This window comes from Marmota marmota, unplaced genomic scaffold, assembly GCF_001458135.2.
Source record: "Marmota marmota marmota unplaced genomic scaffold, marMar, whole genome shotgun sequence".
Lineage (NCBI taxonomy): Eukaryota > Metazoa > Chordata > Mammalia > Rodentia > Sciuridae > Marmota > Marmota marmota.
In genome coordinates this window covers 21,740,472-21,758,889 of record NW_026000019.1, presented here as the reverse complement: position 1 = coordinate 21,758,889, position 18,418 = coordinate 21,740,472, and the positions used below count along the sequence as shown (strand labels likewise).

Below are 18,418 nucleotides of genomic sequence, written 5' to 3'. Positions count from 1 at the left end.
ATATTTTTCTCACTTATCTGTTTCTCTTGATTCTCTTTCGTTTCTTCTGCTCACAGCCAGTCTCTATTGTTTTCTCTTTCACTCTTTCTTGAATTTTTTTTATTACTTCTATCTTCTCTCCTCTTCCCTCATAATCATCATATCCTACCTATATCACTTTGGTTCTGACCCATCCACCATTCAAAATTATAAATACTTTTGCAAACTCACTGTTTTTACTGTAGGCAATAACTGACCACATCATTTCTCTTTATTGTGATAACATTGCAGATGCCATAGCAGGAACTATTTGGTTTTAATACTGTGTATTGTTTGCATTGGTTGTTGTGAGGTACTGAGACACTATAAAGCTTCGGGGACTCTATAAGTCCTCAGGGTAGAAATTCTTATTGCCTCAGATCCATACTGTTAGATCCACAAACAACATGGAAAGGTAAGGGAACAAACAAACCAAGATACTCCAAAAACAGAACCCACTGACACTACAGTGGAAGAAATGCCAGAGAAGGAGTTTGGAATTTACATAATTAAACTGATCTGCGAGGTAAAGGACGACGGAAGGAGTAAAATCAGAAAGAAATACAAGAAGTGAAAGATCACTTTAATAAAGAGATAAAAATTCTGAAAAAAAAATCAAGCAGAAATCCCAGAAATGACAGAATCAATAAGCCAAGTTAAAAATTCAATGGAAAGCATCACCAACAAACTAAACCACTTTGAAGACAGAGTTTCAGGTGATGAAGACAAAATATATAATCTTGAAAATAAAGTTGACACGGAGAAATCTAGCCCGCGACCAGCGCCAGCGTCCTGAAAGAAGGTTCGAATTTTGAGAAAACGCTAGGGAGTTTTAAATTAAAGAAACAAGACTCTAATTACCTTTAAAACCAGCTCCAGACGGCTCCTCCTAGCTCCAGCCTCCAGCCACCTAATGCGGTAGCGAGGTTTACTGAAGAGGCTAGCGAGAGAGAGAACACGCCAGGGAGTGGACTTTTATTGGGGAACAAGAAATTCTGGGGAAAATCCCATCCAAAGAAGATTAAGGGGGGCAGCATCCCAAGGTCAGGGATGACGATTGGGTCTTCAGGGCAGTGGCCAGACACGCCTCTGTACAGACAAGCCCTTGGACCTGGAGAAGGGTGGGGAAAGCTCTAACACAGCTGTGTCTAAGCGCCTCTCACCCAGCCAGGGAGGTAACTCAAATCACGTGGGAGGATGGCCTCCCACAGAGAAAAGATGTTAAGACACCATGAAGAGAACTTCCAAGAAATATGGGATAATATGAAAAGACCAAATTTAAGATTTATCAGGATAGATGAAGGCTCCGAGATGCAAAGCAAAGGAATGAACAATCTTTTCAATGAAATACTATCAGAAAATTTCCCAAACCTAAATAATCAAATGGAAAATCAAATACAGGGGACTTATAGGACCCCATGCCAAGGCACATTATTATGAGAATGCCTAACATAGAAATAAGGATAGAATTTCAAAGGCTGACAGAGAAATACGACAGGTAACATTTAGAGGGAATCCAATCAGGATCTCAGCTGATTTATCCACCCAGACCCTCAACGCTAGGAGGTCTTGGAATAATATATACCATGCTCTAAAAGAAAATGGATGCATTCAAGAACCCAGCAAAATTAAGCTTCAGAATTCATGATGAAATAAAAACCTTCCATGATAAACAAAAGTTAAAAGAATTCACAATTAGAAAGCACTATGAAACATACTCAATAAACATTTCATGAAGAAGAAATGAAAAATAAAAGTGAAAAACCAGCAAAGGGAGGAACTATACTAGAAGAATAGCCAGAAAAAGGACAAACTAATTTAAATTAAAAACCAGAAATAAATCAAAATGACAGGTCATAAAAATAGTTTCTTGATAACATTGAATATAAATGGCCTAAACTCATCAATAAAAAGACAGACTGGCAGACTGGATTAAAAAACAGGACCCAACAATGTGCTGTCTCTTAGAGACTCACCTCATCAGCAAAGACATCTACTGACTAAATGTAAAAGGATGGGCAAAAGCATATCACATGGATCTTGCAAACAAGCAGGGATTTCTATCCTCATATCAGATAAAGTAGACTTCAAGTCGAAGTTAATCAGAAGGAACAAAGAAGGACATTTCATAATGCTTACGTCAACAAGACATAACAGTTGTAAATATTTATGCCCCAAACAATGGAGCATCTACATACATCAAACAAACCCTCTCAATCTCAAGAATCAAATAGACCACAACAAAGTAATACTGGGCGACTTTACCATCCGTCTCCATTGGATAGATCCTCCAAACAAAAACTAAAGAAAGAAGTTATGAACTAAAAAATATCATTAATAATTTAGACTTAATAGGCATATATAGAATATTCCATCCATCAATGACTGCATACACTTTCTTCTCAGCTGCACATGGATCCTTCTCTAAAATAGCCTATATCTTAGGCCACAAAGCAACTCGTAGCAAAAAAAAAAAAAAACCACACACACAAAAAAATCAAAACCGAGATAATACTTTGCATTCTGCCAGATCATAATGGAATGAAATTAGAAATTGATGATAACATAAACAAATAGAAGAATAGATGATCATTGCTTCTGTTCCTTTCTCCTCTCCAAACCTTTATTTAAAAAAAAATCTGAGAGTTAACATATCTTTGTAAGTCTTGTACAATTTTTAAATATTTACGTTTCAAAATTTACCCTTAAAATGGAGTTCTTGCCATATAGTAAGTGCTTTTAACTGATTACTGTGTGTATCTTTACAACTATTTTACGAAGTACATATACTTAGTCCTGTTTTGCAGTTGATAAGACTGAGGTTCTTCTGAGCTAATAACTTGCTGGAGGACATGACTCTGTTTAATGTCTCAGGTTTAGCCTATGCTGGTTAAGACCTTACACCAAGGGCACAGCCTGGCTTGGAGTCTGACTCTGGGCCCTGGCCATCCTGGCTAGATGGCCTTGAATACATTCCTTGACTTCTCTGTTCTTCAGATTTTACATTTATATAATAATGCCCTAATTTATAGGGTTGTTGTGAAGAATAGATGAGTTATTACCTAGAAGGCATTTAAAATAGTGCCAAGCAGATAGTGATTCCTATATAATAAATATTTTCTTGGCTCACAAATGTTATCACAATGTTGTGGTCTGCCAAGTGTTTGAGCAGCTTCATCACACCCTGAGATGTGGGCAGTTCTTGCCCATCAGAAGGCAACAGATATAAACTAATTGGGTCACGAACCCAAAGGCAGAGAGAGGACACTGCAGACTAAGCTAGTAAGAGACATGAGGACCACATACCACATGGGCTCCTCCATAGAGTCTGGACCAGACATGGTATTTTCCTGTGCTACAGAAGTTATTTGTGGATAAAATTTCAATATCTATATGTAGATAACAGTACTGCACTGATGTTAATTTCATGATTTCTAGTCAGTGTTCTATGGAAATGAAAGAAACTGCTTTTTAAGGACATACATTGAAAGTATTAAGAAAGAAAGGTGAATTATGTCTGTAATATACTTTCAATAAATATAGATAATAAAAACATGTGTGCACAAAGAGAAAGAAGGAAGAGTAACATAGTAAAATGTTAGCATTTGAAGCTAAGAGTTTGTGGAAAGTCTGCATTATTTTTGCAATTTACTTTTATGTCTGAAATCCTCTAAAAAAAGTAATAAAAAATATTATCATTAGAAAGAACAGAAAGAGGACTGGTTTGTACTCAGAAGTATTCAGTTGTTACTATTTTCTAGTACAAGTCATTTTAAACTCTGCGATTATTTGCTAAGAATTGAAGATAATAAAGTCAACTTTATTGGGTTGAATGTGTGGGTAAGTGTATGAGTCAATGGCAAAGCTGCAACACATTTACTACTAATACATTTTCCTCAAGCACAGACTCCATGTTTCCACTCTGAGACCAGCAGCTCAGGAGGGCTGTGCTCCACAGCAGCACTGATAGGCTATGGGATGGGCCATCTCAGTGGGAACCAGGCAGCAGAGGATGTGACAGGTGCACATGACACTCCATGCTGGACATTCTCATCTGCTGACCCTCCAGAAGACGGGTGACTAACAGAGAACATACTCTATCCTTAAAAAATGGCTCCATATAAAAGAAAATGTAGATTTAATGACCAATTTCAGACAAGTGATTTTTAAATCTGGCTGCACATCAGAATCATCCTATGAAGCTTTACAAAACAAAGTAAAACAAACAAAAAAATACACCACATACACAAAAATACACACATACACCACACAACACCTCCTTCACCCCCCCACACACACTGGGACCCCTTCCCTGGAAAATATGGTTCATGAGGTGTTGGGCACATCTGAAGGACTCATTTTTAAATAGCTCCAGACACTTGTAATGCAAACTAGGTTGCAGATCACTGCCCTGGACAGAGTCAAAGTGGGTGTCCCAGAAATTAGAGCTGGAAACAAGCCCATCTGAAAACCATCAGAATTGATCTAAAGGAAAGAATGACATCTCTGGCTTAATTTGGCTTTTGCCAGTCTAGTATCCATAGTAATTTAGAGACCTTTACATGAATTACATGCTGAGGAAATGGACAAGTCTCCCAGATGCAAGGGGAATGTGGGCAGAAAGGGGCATCTTGGGCATGTACAAGAAAGGCATCAGAGCAGGCTCACAGGATGAGTTCCATAAACATAAAAAGTGACTTAGGAAAGAGATCCTGGGTGGCCTGGTGGCTCCTAAGAACTTGGGCCCAAGCCCAAATACAGTCTAGGGGCCAGCAGTGCTGAGTGGCCTCATAAAGGAGATGGGAGTTAAGGCCAAGGCATTGCAGTTCCTTTTTAGAAACTCCCACCGGTGGGACATTCATTTTCTGTGAGGTTCTTGTTGCTCCACTTCATAAACATTGCAGTTAGAAAAGCCCCAAGATGAGAAAAGTAGGAAACAGAAATTAGAATTATTTAGAAGATGGGCAAAGGAGTATTCTAGAAACACTCTTTATTGCTACTAGGACAAGAGTCAGCCTGGCAGAGTCTGCAGAGTGCTGCTCCAGGCTGCTTCCTGTGTGGCCAGGGTAAGGGACAACGGCACTGCTCCTGAGGAGAGCGGCCTGGGGAGACAGCTGCTGGTGACATGACCAGCCAGCTAGTGCCAAAAGACACAAGGCCCTTAACTTGTCCCCCCGCCACTGTTGTCGTGGAACAAAGCAGCCTCTGCGCTGGTCACAGCTCCCTTCACACTTCCCCAGCTAGACGCCCACGGCCGCCTCATCCTCATCCAGCCTCACAGCTCAAGTGAGCCCACGAAACCAGCATGCTCTTGTCGCTAGTTTATGTGACATTGACGGCATGGGACTTCACCACTGGAAATGTCCTTCGTTTTATACTTGTAACTCCTCCAGGGTGAAGACGCTCACTCCCTCTCAGGCAGTAGACTACAAGTACTGGGTGATTACATGTCCACACCGCCCACATTAGCCTCCTGCCAGTCATACCCATACATCAGAAAGACCCACGTTCATGAACAGAAGGGAAGGGATGCAGACTCAAGGCAGCAAAGACCACAGCTAGCTTGCATCAACAATTAGGCAGCAAGAGCTGGGGAGGACCTTGGGAAGCTGAGAAATGAGTGGCCATGTTCCTGTTCAAAAGGAAAGAGAGGGGCTGGGACTCAGCGGGAAGGAGCGCACTTGCCTGGCATGTGTGAGGCACTGGGTTCAATTCTCAGCACCGCGCATAAATAAATAAAATCAAGGTCTATCAACAACTAAGAACAAATCTTATTAAAAAAAAAAGTGAGCGTGGCTCCAGGAAGAGGCAGTGTGACAGGGCCTGCTCCAGACAAGAACACCAGTGCGTCACAAGGAGCCTCAAAGTTCTGTGAGGTTCTGGATTGGCATGAAACATGAAGTGTTTAAAGCCTTATTCGTTTGAAGGTTTCACTTTGAATAGTTTGTTTCTTAGTTTATATCTTTATTTTGAATAGTATAACTCCTCTTTGACCCCATTAAAAGTCTGGGTAATTTATTTGAACTAATGTTTTATATTCTTAAACCACTTTCTCAGAATAGTAACATCAAGGGCTAAAACAAAATCCAATCAATTAAATATAGATGATTTTTTTTATTGGCATATTCCCATGGCGCTGTTTTCAGGATTTGTGTTGATGGATTCAGAAGTGTTTTAGGGCAGGGAGATATTCTCTTTATGGATTCTCTTTGGGAACTTTACGATGGAGAAAGATGATGTGGTGTTTCAAGACAATAAGAACATTGAAAATAATCTGGAGACATTGCCAGTGTTAACTCTCCCTTTCATTTTCAGGAAGATGATTTTGATTCTGTTTGGGGCAGCAAAGTACATCCTCTATTACACAGTGGGGGGACGGTACCGATTTCTGATCCATGCCCTCTAAGGGAATGTCACTGGGTAGGCTCACAGGAAAGTGCCTTGCAAGGAAGGGCATTCAGCTGGCTGTGCCCTTTCACCCTCTGCCCTTCCATTCAGTCTGCCTACAAGGAGCACATGATGCTGGAGATGGCAGCCACTATGCAACCACAGGGAAAGGCTGATTGTTGCAGAGATCCGAGGCCCACCTTCTTGAGCTGCTGAACCAGTGCCACCCTACCAGTTTCCTGAACACCCTACCTTGTTTCCTGAGACAAAACCCGGCTTGTTCTATTTTTGGCATTTCTGATCCTAGCAGCCAAAATCTAGAGAGATACAATCGACAATGACCATAACAATGATAACAACAAGAGCACCACTCTAAATGTCTTGTGTCGCCGGGTGCAGTGGCACATGACTGTAATCCCAATGGCTTGGGAGGCTGAGGCAGAAGAATTGCAAGTTCAAAGCCAGTCTCAGCAATTTAGTGAGGCCCTAAGAAACTTAGCAAGACCCTGTCTCAAATTAAAAAAAAAAAAAAAAAAAGTGGGGGCGGGGGGTTGGGGATGTGGCTCAGTGGGTTGAATCTCTGGTACCAAAAAATAAATGCCTTTCTGCCTTGTCTTACAAGGCTTACTGATTGTAATAGTTCCCACAGCCAGTGTTGAGAGCCACAACCAAGTCAGGATGGCGCCTGGCATTTTGCCAGAAGGAGTGGTTGAGAAGTAACACCAGCAAGCCATTAAGATGATGATAATTAAATTAAGCTGTGTATAATTATTAAGATAATGACTGATTGCTGTAACTGGATGATGCTAAATTGAAACAAGCTGTATATTCAGTTGTGTATATAAACCTCTGCTGTCCGGCAATAAGGCGGCTCCTGCTACATCGGGTGCCCGCTACTTTTGAGTTCTCGTCGAGTTCCCGTTGAGTTCTCGCGGGGTTCCCGCTGAGTTCCCATTGGTTCTTGCGGAGTTTCCGAGGAGTTCTGGAGAGTTCTGGTTGGGTTCTGGCAATAAAGTAGTTCCTGTTTGAACCTATGAGTGGCTCGTGACCTCCCGGTTATTTTGTGCCCAGCCAGACTGCGGCAAGCCAGTAAAGAGGCAGAGGGAGTTTTAGAGCCCAAGGAATCTGATGTTTAACTGCATCTGTCATGCCTTCTCCCACCCTGGGGTAAAGCAAGCCAGGAGATAGCTGGGACCACACAGGCCACTCTTCCTTACCAGGGTGCTATAAACTGAGCACATGCCTCCACTGTTTCCCTCTCTATTAAGACACATAAAACATACGGAACAATACAGAAGAATGCAGTCAGATGGACACTTCCAGAAGGGAATCTTCCCCATGTGAGGGTTCAGAACCACCTGTCCTGTCTGTCAGCCTCCTCATGCTTCACCAGCCCAAGAATTTAGCCTGACCTTGTCCTACTTGTTAGGAGTCCACGTTGAGTTCTGTCTTCACCAAGTCACTCAGTCCTCACTCTTCAGAGGCAGTCATTATGCAGCAGGTCCCCTGGTGCCAGCTAAGTGCTGTTCTCTTCTGTGCAGGCATGGGGCCTATGGTCAGGACCCAGGGCCTCCAACGAAGGTGGAAGTGATCTACCCACAGCACTGTACACCTGAGTGGCTTTGGGAACACCATGCTGAAGCTGTCTATTTCCTCCAGGGGCATTTCACAGGCTTTTTCCAAGCCTCAGATGACCTCTCTGACCACACCACTCTTTGAATCCATCATAACACAATGATAAATTTGAAGGAAATTTTGGGATGCTGCTATTCTGCTTAGATTCACTTAAGATTAACTGACTAGTTTGAAAAACCAGAATCACAGGAATTAAGAACTGAAAAAGACCTGAGAAAAGTTTGTACAATCCTCTCACATATATCACTTTCTCTTTTCTATGTAATAGAAGAAAATACTAGAATTTTACATTTCTAGTTTACTGAGATCAATATCAGAATTATATAAATTTGAATGGGGGAAAGAAAGAACATTTTACAATGTTCATGAAGAACTGTATCAATTTAGAGATAGTCTGTACCATATTTCCTTCACAACACTTTATTAAGTGCTAATGCATTAGGTATTAATGCATTACCAAGTACTGGGAATACAACTAATAATGAGACATGCGAAGATCTAGCTCACTGGCACTTATATAGTAATAAAAAAAAACAGTGATAGTGAGCAAGTATATTTTGAAAAATACCTAAAAAGTGCCATTAATCCTCTGAAGAGCATTTTGAAAGCCTTTGCTTTGACATCCATGTGCTGTGGAAAAGCAAGAGTATTCAAAAAAGACCTCTCCAAGGAAGTGCTCAGTTCACAGAACTCTGAACTACTAGGAGCGGCACCCAGAAGAGGCCAGAGAGCATAGTCAAGGCATGGAGACAGGCAGGCAGCAACAGTCCGAGAGGAGAATAAGCCTGTGTGACCAAGAGAGAAAATGAAACAAGTCAAAGAATAAACAAAAATCCATGATGACGGATGGGAATACAGTAAATGTGCAGACAGGACAGTGGAACGAGACGAGACAAGAGCCAGGTTCCCTTGGAACGAGTTTGAGTTCATCCTAAGTATATTAAAAGTCACCGAAAATCTTGAGAAGAGTGATACAATCTGATTTTTGCTTCATGAAAACACTTCCACTTGGCCAAGTGGAGGAAGTGGGCTGCAGGATGGCACTGAATCCTTTGTTCCTAGAACAGTGTCTGCCATATTATCGACATTAAAGAAACATTACTAAATGAAAAATAAATGAAGTTGGAAGCCCATTTTGGAGGCTTTCACAGAGGCATAGGAAAGGGATGATGTGGCTGGACCAGAGAGGTACCAATAAGGGTGGTACTGGGCTCAATGCTAGGAACACAACTAATAATAAAAAAATGCAAGGATCCAATTCACGGATGCTACATTCTAGTGAAACAAACAAACAGCAAGAATGAGCAACTGTTGGAAGCTGGAAGTCCCTTTGGAGCCCTTTGCAGAGGTACAGCAAAGGATGATGTGATTGGACTTGAGCAGTACCCACAACAATAAAGAAAGGACAGCACAACAAGATTACATCACTCTAGTATGATTAACGGCTATTATCAAGGAGACTAAAGATAACAAGTGCAGAAAAGAAAACCCTTGCTCACGGTGGGAATATAAGTCCCGGACAGTCATTATGGAAAACAGTATGGCGGTTCCTCAAAAATAGAACTTCCACATGATCCAGCAATCCAGCTACTGGATCCAAAGGAAATGAAATCAGTATGGAGAAGAGACATCTACACTCCCACGTTTACTGCAGCACTGTTCACAGAAGCCAGGAAATGGAACCCATCCAAGTTGTCCATCAACTGATGAATGGGTAAAGAAAACGTGGCATATATACTCTGTCTTACTTCATTCTCCTCCAGAAGTTTCACAGGACAAACTTCAGGCTGAACTGAAGGCACAGACTCGGGGCATACCTTTGTGCTACACTGCCTCCGACTACAGGTCCCCTGACGCCACACGATGGCAAGCAGTTCTTGAAACCCATCACAGGGTGCACTACGGGCTGAATCATGTCCTCCAAAGTTCATGTGTTGCCATCCTAGCCTCAGTGACTCACCATGAGACTGTATGTGAAGAGACAGTTTCTATAGAGATGAATAAGCTAAAATGGAGGTCATCAGGGTGGGCCTTGATCTAATGTGACTAGTGTCATAAGAAGAGGAGACAAGTCACAGACAGATCCAGAGGGAAGACCATGTGAAGACATCGGCTAGCCAAGGAGAGGCCTCAGAAGAGATCGACCATGCCAACATTGGATCTTGAACTTTTAGCCCCCAAACTGTGAGCACATGAATTTCCAATGTTTATACTCTGCAGTCTGTGGTGATCTGTTACAATAGTCCTGGCAGATGAATGTAGCTACTCCTAGGAAGATTAAGGTAAAGGAGATGGTCCAAGGTGGCAAAAGGAATAGAAATGCTGTACTGATAATTTAGGAGGAGGAAAGGGAGAAGAAACAATAGGAGACAAGACAGGACTGGGCATTTTGGGAGCTGGTAACATGACAGTCATTTGGGATCTAGGTAGGTCCAAGTCTTAGTTTGTTAGGTAAGAAGTTCATTCATGGACATAGATCATCGAAAGAAAATAATACTTAACCAAATGCAGAAAGACAACAGACTGTCATTTGGGGCCTCTTTCTTTTGAATACCAAGAAGAAGGGAAAATACTTTGGTATTAGGCCTTTTCCTTGACTCTTTTAAATGACATCTGTGATATCAACTCAGTGAAAGCTATTCAGAATCTGGCACTTTTAATTCATGTGAGAATGTCAATTCTACTGAGTGAAGAGGATGTTAGGGTTACATTTAACATAAAGTACAAACACTGCATGGGAGTGGGTTGGGGTAAGAATGCCAACTGTATATAAAATTAACCACCACCTTCTTGACTCATTTGTCTTGGCATCCACAGAAAATTTTCCAGCTTTCTCCTACGAGAGTGTCAACTTTTGGTAACAGTTATTCATAAATGGCGTGGTTCAACAGTGAGTCAGAGTGACTAAAATACTCTGGATGTATTTACTTTACTTACTTTTTGGTCAAAAAATCACAATTCATTTAATTATCTGTTGGTAATATTTTTAAGAGTCCTGTTTACCACTTGGTGTCTTCTCAATGTGCTTCTCATGTTGTTGCTGCACCCAGGAGCTGAGTACATGAGATTCGCTTCCTGGGGGCCCAAGTCTTAAAAATCAGTGAAAAGCAGATGGCTTTATTAAGCAGGCAGTCAGCGACTGTATTACAAAGTGGATCTCAGTCCCATAACCAAGCAATGGGATCAATAAGGCAAGACCTCACTGAATCTTCCATCTAGGGAATTCCAGAATAACCTCTTTTAGTATACCAGGTGCACTTATTGAAGCTGTGATTTAAATGATGGGAGACTAAGAGAATGGAGCTTATTTGCACTTGTTTGTGGTGCTGGGGATGGAACCCAGGGCCTTGTGCACACTAGGCAAGTGCACTACCACTGAGCTACACCCTCAGCCCTAAGAATGGAACCTTTAATAAATAAAACTAAGCCATAAAAATCTTAGCATTTTAATGTAACCTCTTTTACTTTTTAAAACTGAAGACCAACAATGACAGAGAAACTTATCTCTGGTTTAAATTTTAGTGCTAAACATGAGACAAAAGTTTAAGGACAATGAAGTTGGGATTAAATATGTATCACTTTAAATTAGCCGTGCTGGTTGTTATAGTCATAAACCATTAACCTGTGCTCTTTCATAATTTTAACTAACATTGTTTCTTTTATATTAGGTTTAATTAGTAGTAGAGGGGGAGTTTTTTGAGTCAATCAGGGATAGTATGGAACTCTACCATGCTTCTAATTGGGGAATTAATATTCAAAATAATAAAACAAAAATACAGTCATCTACTAGTGCAGGGTACTCCCTGTTATTTTTGTCTACATTTACTAATTTGGTGTAGAGAAATGTTTCTAATTTGGGCAATCTGAATCTAATTTTTTAATATATTAGGGAAAAATGCCTGACAGACCAGCAAGATGGCACTTGCATGCATGGCTGGTCTCATGGACATGCATAAGAGGACAATACATCTTCACCTTCATCAGATGTGACCAGGCAGAGAAACCCTAAGTCCTTGTTAATTAATGTATTATCATTCCCAAAGTACAGGTATCACTTGGGTAGAAAAAACATTCTTCAATTCCTTTAAGTTTTAAATCTATTATTTGTATCTTTCTTTAAAAACAGCCCTTATTTAAACTGGGCATGGTGGCACATGCCTGTAATCCCAGATGCTTGGGAGGCTGAGGCAGGAGGATCACAAGTTTAAGGCCAGTCTCAGCAACTTAGTGAGACCCTGTCTCAAAGTAAAAAATAAAAAGGGCTGGGGTTGTGGCTCAGTGGTTAAGCACTGGAGTTCAACCCCTGTTACCAAAAACAAACAAACAAACAAAAACTATCCTTATTTGGATGACTTTAGAAAGTCTGAGGCTCAAAATGAAAAATTTTATACATTAGGTTTATTTAAAAATATCTGACTTGAACTTATAATACTGGTATAAATATTCAGTGATATTTTGTTATATAGTCACTAAGGAGTTAAGGTAATTTCTACAATCTATTTATTTGATTTGCATTCGTGTACCATTAAATATTATCAGAATTTTACCACTAGGACATTCTAGGAATTTATCACTCAGATACAATGAGAAATTTCGCTTTTAAAGAAAATTTTTATTTTTGTTCAATTCCTAGTCAGTAGACATTCCTTCATTATTTCAATAATTAGTCCTAAGGACTCTTAAAATAAAAAGGCAAAGGGAAAAAAAGCAATTTAGACACTTTCCTGGATTTTGAGTATAGGTAAGTAGGTCTCCCAAGAAATTTTTATTAATACATGAATAAAATATGTTTTGGTTTTATTGACTCTAATTTAAAAAAAAATAGTTTCTTATACTGACACTGAATATAAATATCCTTCTTTCTATTTTCACTGGTTAGCAAACATAAAATAGAGAACAAAATAAAGATCATTTGAGAAAAATTATGCCATGAATTAAAACAGGAGAAAGCCACATTACATTACCCTTCAGCCTTCAAAAGACAAGTCTACTACTTTTCTAAGCACATTCAGTTAGTTGCCTAAGTAATGGCATATCCTCCTAAGTCACAGCTGATTAGACTTTCCCTTCCTTAAACAGAAACAAATCTCTGGATGTTTAATGGGACATTTGGAAGACACACATACTTGCATGGGGCGGGGGAGGGAATTTTATAAAGTTTATAATTTTATAAAGTTTTATCCTGTGCCTAGACACCTATATAAGACCAATGAACTATTTATTTACACTTCAGTGCTGTAAGGCATGTATTATTGCAAAAGAGTGAATTAAATTTAGCCCTATTATTTGTGTAGTAACTGAATCAAACAATGCATAGAAATTTGCTTTGCTACTTATTACTATCTTGCTGGAGGGAGATATTGTAAATAATGGGTTTGAGGGGCTGGGGTTGTGGCTCAGTGGTAGAGCGCTCGCCTCACACATGTGACACTCTGGGCTTGATCCTCAGCACCACATATAAACAAACAAACAAACAAACAAATAAATAAAGGAAGATATTGTGTCAACCACAACTAAAATAAATGAATAAATAAATATAATGGGTTTGAAATGCAGATGAAGACTTAGATTTGTTTCCTTAGTGAATCCCCTAAAAACGGAATCATATTGATATTTTCAGGTGAATAAAAGTAAATTATGTGTGGACATTAAGTACTATCCATACTCCTACTACTAATAAATCAATCACAGCAAGAAATAGCAACTTTCACTTATTGGCCATTTGCCATAGGCCAGACCCCAGGCTTTAGCTTTGTGGAAGATACTACAGACACTAAGATTGGATCTCTCTTCCTCTCCATCATCCTTGTATTTGGTGGCTACAAAGCAACAAACTATATTTTCCAGACTTCCCTTACAGCTAGGGCTCATGCTACAAATTAGACTCCACCAACATGCACTGTGTGAAATCTGGAAGAGAAAGGCCCAAGGCCATCTATCTTTGGCCATGAATGTTGGCAAGCAAGCCCGGACATGATGGATGTCTGCACTGGAAGATGCAGCTGTCCAGGCCTCTATACCACTTTCAAGGCTGTGAGAGGCAGTTATACCAGCAGTCGTAGCTGAGGTGAAAGCAAGAATAACTGCAGAGCTCTGGATCACAGTTATAGCAATGTGAGGGTGAATTCAATGTTCCTGAAGCAGTCTTTCACTGACTTTCCTTGTATTAAATTCTTTCTTAAATAGTTAAGAGTGATTTCTTTCTTCTGCATTGAACTCTGATGATAGAGTCCTCCATATATGTTGCCTTATTTAATTCTTACTGTGTAATGTAATTACTTCAATTCTGTTAAGTTGGGAAAATGAGTCTAAGAAAGGTAATTTTCCTTAAGTCACAAAGTTGGTGGTAGAGACTCTGGGAATTGAACACAGGTAACCAGACTCTCAAGCATATGCCCAGAATTGCTATACTTCTGGACTTCCCCCTCACTTTAGTTTCTAATGGATGCTATAGGAAGCCAATCTGGCACAGTGAGATCCAAACTCAACTTTAAACTTTTACCTTTGGGCTCAAGTTCAAACCAAGTAAAAGTAATTAAAAGCTCAGTTAACTTCCTGTACTCATCACTTCTGCATGTTACAAACTTTGGAGCAACCTAGAAATGCTAGTCTTGCAATTATTTCAACTTATCCAGGAAAAGGTAAGAAGTTTTATTCTGGGAATTGGTTTCTCAGTTTTTAAGCTTCAAATTTTAGAAAAAAGGATGCTTAATAGAGCAATAATTTATTAGTCATCAAAAATGTATTTGTTTATATAAAAAAGGGAAAAAACTCTTGGAACTCTGATAATGATCAATCACACTGATTACAAAGGGTATAGCATGTGGCATAGTAGAAAAACCCAAGATTACTGGTTGATTTCGTATACCCAGCCACATGATCATAGGTGACCCATTTTTCTACTTTGGGTCATGTTCTACTCATTGATAGAAACAAGGGGGTTGAATTAGGATTTCAGTTATTCAAAACCTAGAATCAAGAAATGTTAGTGCAAAAACAGGGATTACAGCAGAGCTTCTCCACCTCTGTTACCTCCTGGCACACCTACAAAATGCTAATTCACATCTGGCATGCTGGGGCCACACAGGGAGCAGTTCAGGGTTGAAGCTGCTGCCCCAGGTCTCAGGGTTAAGTTCTCAGCTCCTTTGTGGGGAAGCCTGAGAACTACAAGTTCTGCCTCATCATCTTCCACATGAGAAGCTAAAGCACAGACACAATTTATACACTTATACCAAGCTCTAAATTAAAAGGCATGATGTCTGTATTTTCAGTTGCTACACTAATATGTTATTTAAAAATCCTTCCCGACTTGACCCTTTTTGGTCCATTTCCACACATTAGCCAGTCATATCTCTTAGAAAACACAAACCTGACCATGTCACCACCCATTCTCCCACTGATGGCCTAGCCTCCATCTCTCAGGGTCACCCCACTCTGTCCTCCCCGCTGCCCTGTGCTCCTTGCTTCCCTTCCTAAAGGAAACATTTCCCTCAATCAGTTTTAGAAGCCGCCATTCTCTCTGCTGGAGAGCTTTTATCTCCTTTCCCAGCTGACACTCATTTCTCCAGGTCTCAGTCCAAGTGTCACTTGCTCAGGAAACTCTCCCTCATGCCCCAGCTACACCAGGTTCCCTATCACGTTGTTCCTAAGATCTCTTACTACAAGGCACTTATCAGACTCATTCCTTTTGGTGATAATCTGATGAAGGTCTGCTTTCTTCATTGGAATATGAACTCTGGACACGGGTATGTCTCTTATTCACCAGTCTCCTCAGAGCCTACACAGTGTCTGGTTTTAAGTGTTCAGTGAATGAATTTATGGTTTTGATTTGGCCAAAGAATTCTTCCTAGAACTTTAATTTGTTGAACAGATATATGTGTATCAAATTTCTTATAACATGAATATATTGAATATATTGAATAAGGCTTTACTTCATTCTAACTAGTGGACAATATGGTATTTACTTTTGCAGTGCTGGGAATTGAACCCAGGGCCTGGTGTGTGTGAGGCAAACACGTTACCTCCTAGTCACATCCCCAGCCCAGTGGCTTTCCAGCACAGCCTTCTGAGGCTTTCCAGCACACATATCATTCCCTCTGCCTGGAACATCACTTTCCTTTTTCTTGTTTTAAAAATGTGTCCTAAATTATGTGCAGCAGATCTCCTATCTTCCTGGAGCCTCATCTGATTCTCATGCTAGGAAATGAGGTATTTATACAGGTTCCAAGGTTCTGGTGATACCTGGTGAGGATCAGCCTTCTACTACCTACTCCCTGATGTGAAAATTACCAATTTCAATAACAATCTTTCCTAGAGACCACTAAGTTCTTTTAGAGTAGGGACTGTGTGTTATTCACCCCTAGTGTCTCAAATAGTGACTGGTACAAACAGGCCTTCAATAAATACATGTTAACCTAAGAAGGACCAAAATGAACAGTGCGAGGAGAGCCAAGGGAATGTACAGATAACATCCCCCAACTTTTAGAAGACAAACTGGCATATGAGAGAGTAAACTTAATACTTGTATTAAGTGTCAACAAAGGCTGTCAACACAGAACAAACAATAAAGTTATTTAGCCCCTAACAAAAGGGATAAAAATATATTAGTCCAAGTTTTCAATATCACCATGGGTTTCTGTGAACAGTAGAGCAATAGATTCTTTATTAAAATAATTTGAAGGCAGTACTCAGAAAATCTACAATGACAATGACCTTATAGAAGCTATGTTGTGTGCTACTGAGGTACATTTTATAGTTCTCTTTGCCTTGTGCCTAGTAAACAGCAGATCTTAGCTTTCAGATGGTGATTATACAGTAACCAGAAAGTTAATGTGTAACAAGGAAAGGGGAGAACTTTGTACAGAAAATTATGTACATTGATATTTCAAGCAAAAAAAATTACTATTATTTTTTTGTTTGTTTTAAACCAGCATGACTGTGATTCCTTTACCCAGCATAAGCTACTTGCAACTCCAAGGTTGAAACCAAAAGGGACCAGTACTGATCATTAGAAGGGTTACCATTCGTTACATAACCGACTACGAGCTGAGGCTTTTACAGTGTGCCTGGTGAGAACCCAATGAGAATCCTGTTTCCGCCGACTCTGGCACTTCCCCCCTCAGGCCAGATTCATCTGCTGTCCTTAGTGATGGCACAGAAAAGCAGGTGATCAGCAGCTTCCCTGGAAGAACACTTCTTCAAAGCACCCACTAAGAGCCCACATACAGCCTCATTCTAGCCCCAACTCCCACTAGGACCTGCAGAGATGAGAAATATCACTGAAGGAGTAGACAGTTCTGTATAGAAGATGACAGGCAGTAAAACAGATTGAAAGCCACCAAACAAGAATGTCTCCCATGTTGTTGACCTGTATTGAAAAGCAAAACCATAGAATTATATAGGAGAATTGAATTTTTTAAACTCCTGGAAAGGATCCAACACAATCATGAGTACATAGTACATAAGAGATAGGAGAGAAAATGTGGTGAAATATGAGGGTATTGTAGCCCTGGGGGAACAAGAAAGAGTAAAGTGGAGAGATACAGCATTCAATATTGTTAGGTCGGGGGACAGTACACTTCACATTTGTCTCAAGTCAGTTTGTGGCTTTTCAAAGAATCAGCCATAATCTCTGAGGCTGACTTCTGAGCCTCTGTCCACACTGTGGGAGGCAGTGTGGATGCTGCTTGACCTGTGGTAATTCACATAGGCATCCGTATACACTAAGAAGAAAAGAATGTGCTCATCAGTGACTATAGATGACTTACCAAGAGAGCAAAGTCCTTTGGAGGATGACATAATTATGCAACAAAATGGAGTGGCATGCCCAGGAGACAATAGGATGCGCATGTTGCTTGATGACCAGTAGCCTCTTCCCAGGGGCTAAACCATGGGAGCACCATCAAACCCAAGAAATAAAATCTTTAAGTATATTTCAAAAGTTTCCAACAATCAAAGCCAATAACTGTCACTCCATGTAAAACAGAGACACAGAGACATTGGCTCTCGCCTGCCTGCTCCATTCCTCCCTTCCTTCCATCTGTCAATAATCAGTCAGGTCACTGATAATAAGGTGCTTTGCTAATACCTCGGGACAGAAGCATAAGACATGATCCCTATTCTCCAGAGGATCATACTGAAGGGAGAACAACACAGAAACAAGAAATGATTTTCCAAGATACCAAATGCTTTAACAGATGCATGTACAGGCACAGGCACAAAGAGGTGCAAAAGCACTCTGTTTGTGTTGATCATGACACGCTGCCACTGAAATGGCAAATGGGAACATGCTGTCATGCAACAAACACTGACTGCACCCCCATGACAGGTGAGCACAATGACACAGAAGAATCCTTCATGATTCCGGGGGGGGGGGGGG

At 40.4% G+C, this 18,418-nt stretch overlaps 1 protein-coding gene and 1 long non-coding RNA gene across 6 annotated transcripts in view; one reads left to right on the top strand and one right to left on the bottom strand.

Moving 5' to 3' along the window:
- Nme7 (NME/NM23 family member 7) overlaps positions 1-18,418 on the bottom strand; it is a 173,403-nt gene that overhangs the window by 7,434 nt on the left and 147,551 nt on the right. The window lies entirely within an intron of this gene.
- Positions 14,277-18,418, top strand: part of LOC125618674 — a 12,229-nt gene continuing 8,087 nt past the window's right edge. Inside the window, exons 1-2 of the long non-coding RNA XR_007350044.1 lie at positions 14,277-14,681; positions 16,971-18,367. This is a non-coding gene — a long non-coding RNA (uncharacterized LOC125618674). The remainder of the gene's footprint in view (positions 14,682-16,970; positions 18,368-18,418) is intronic.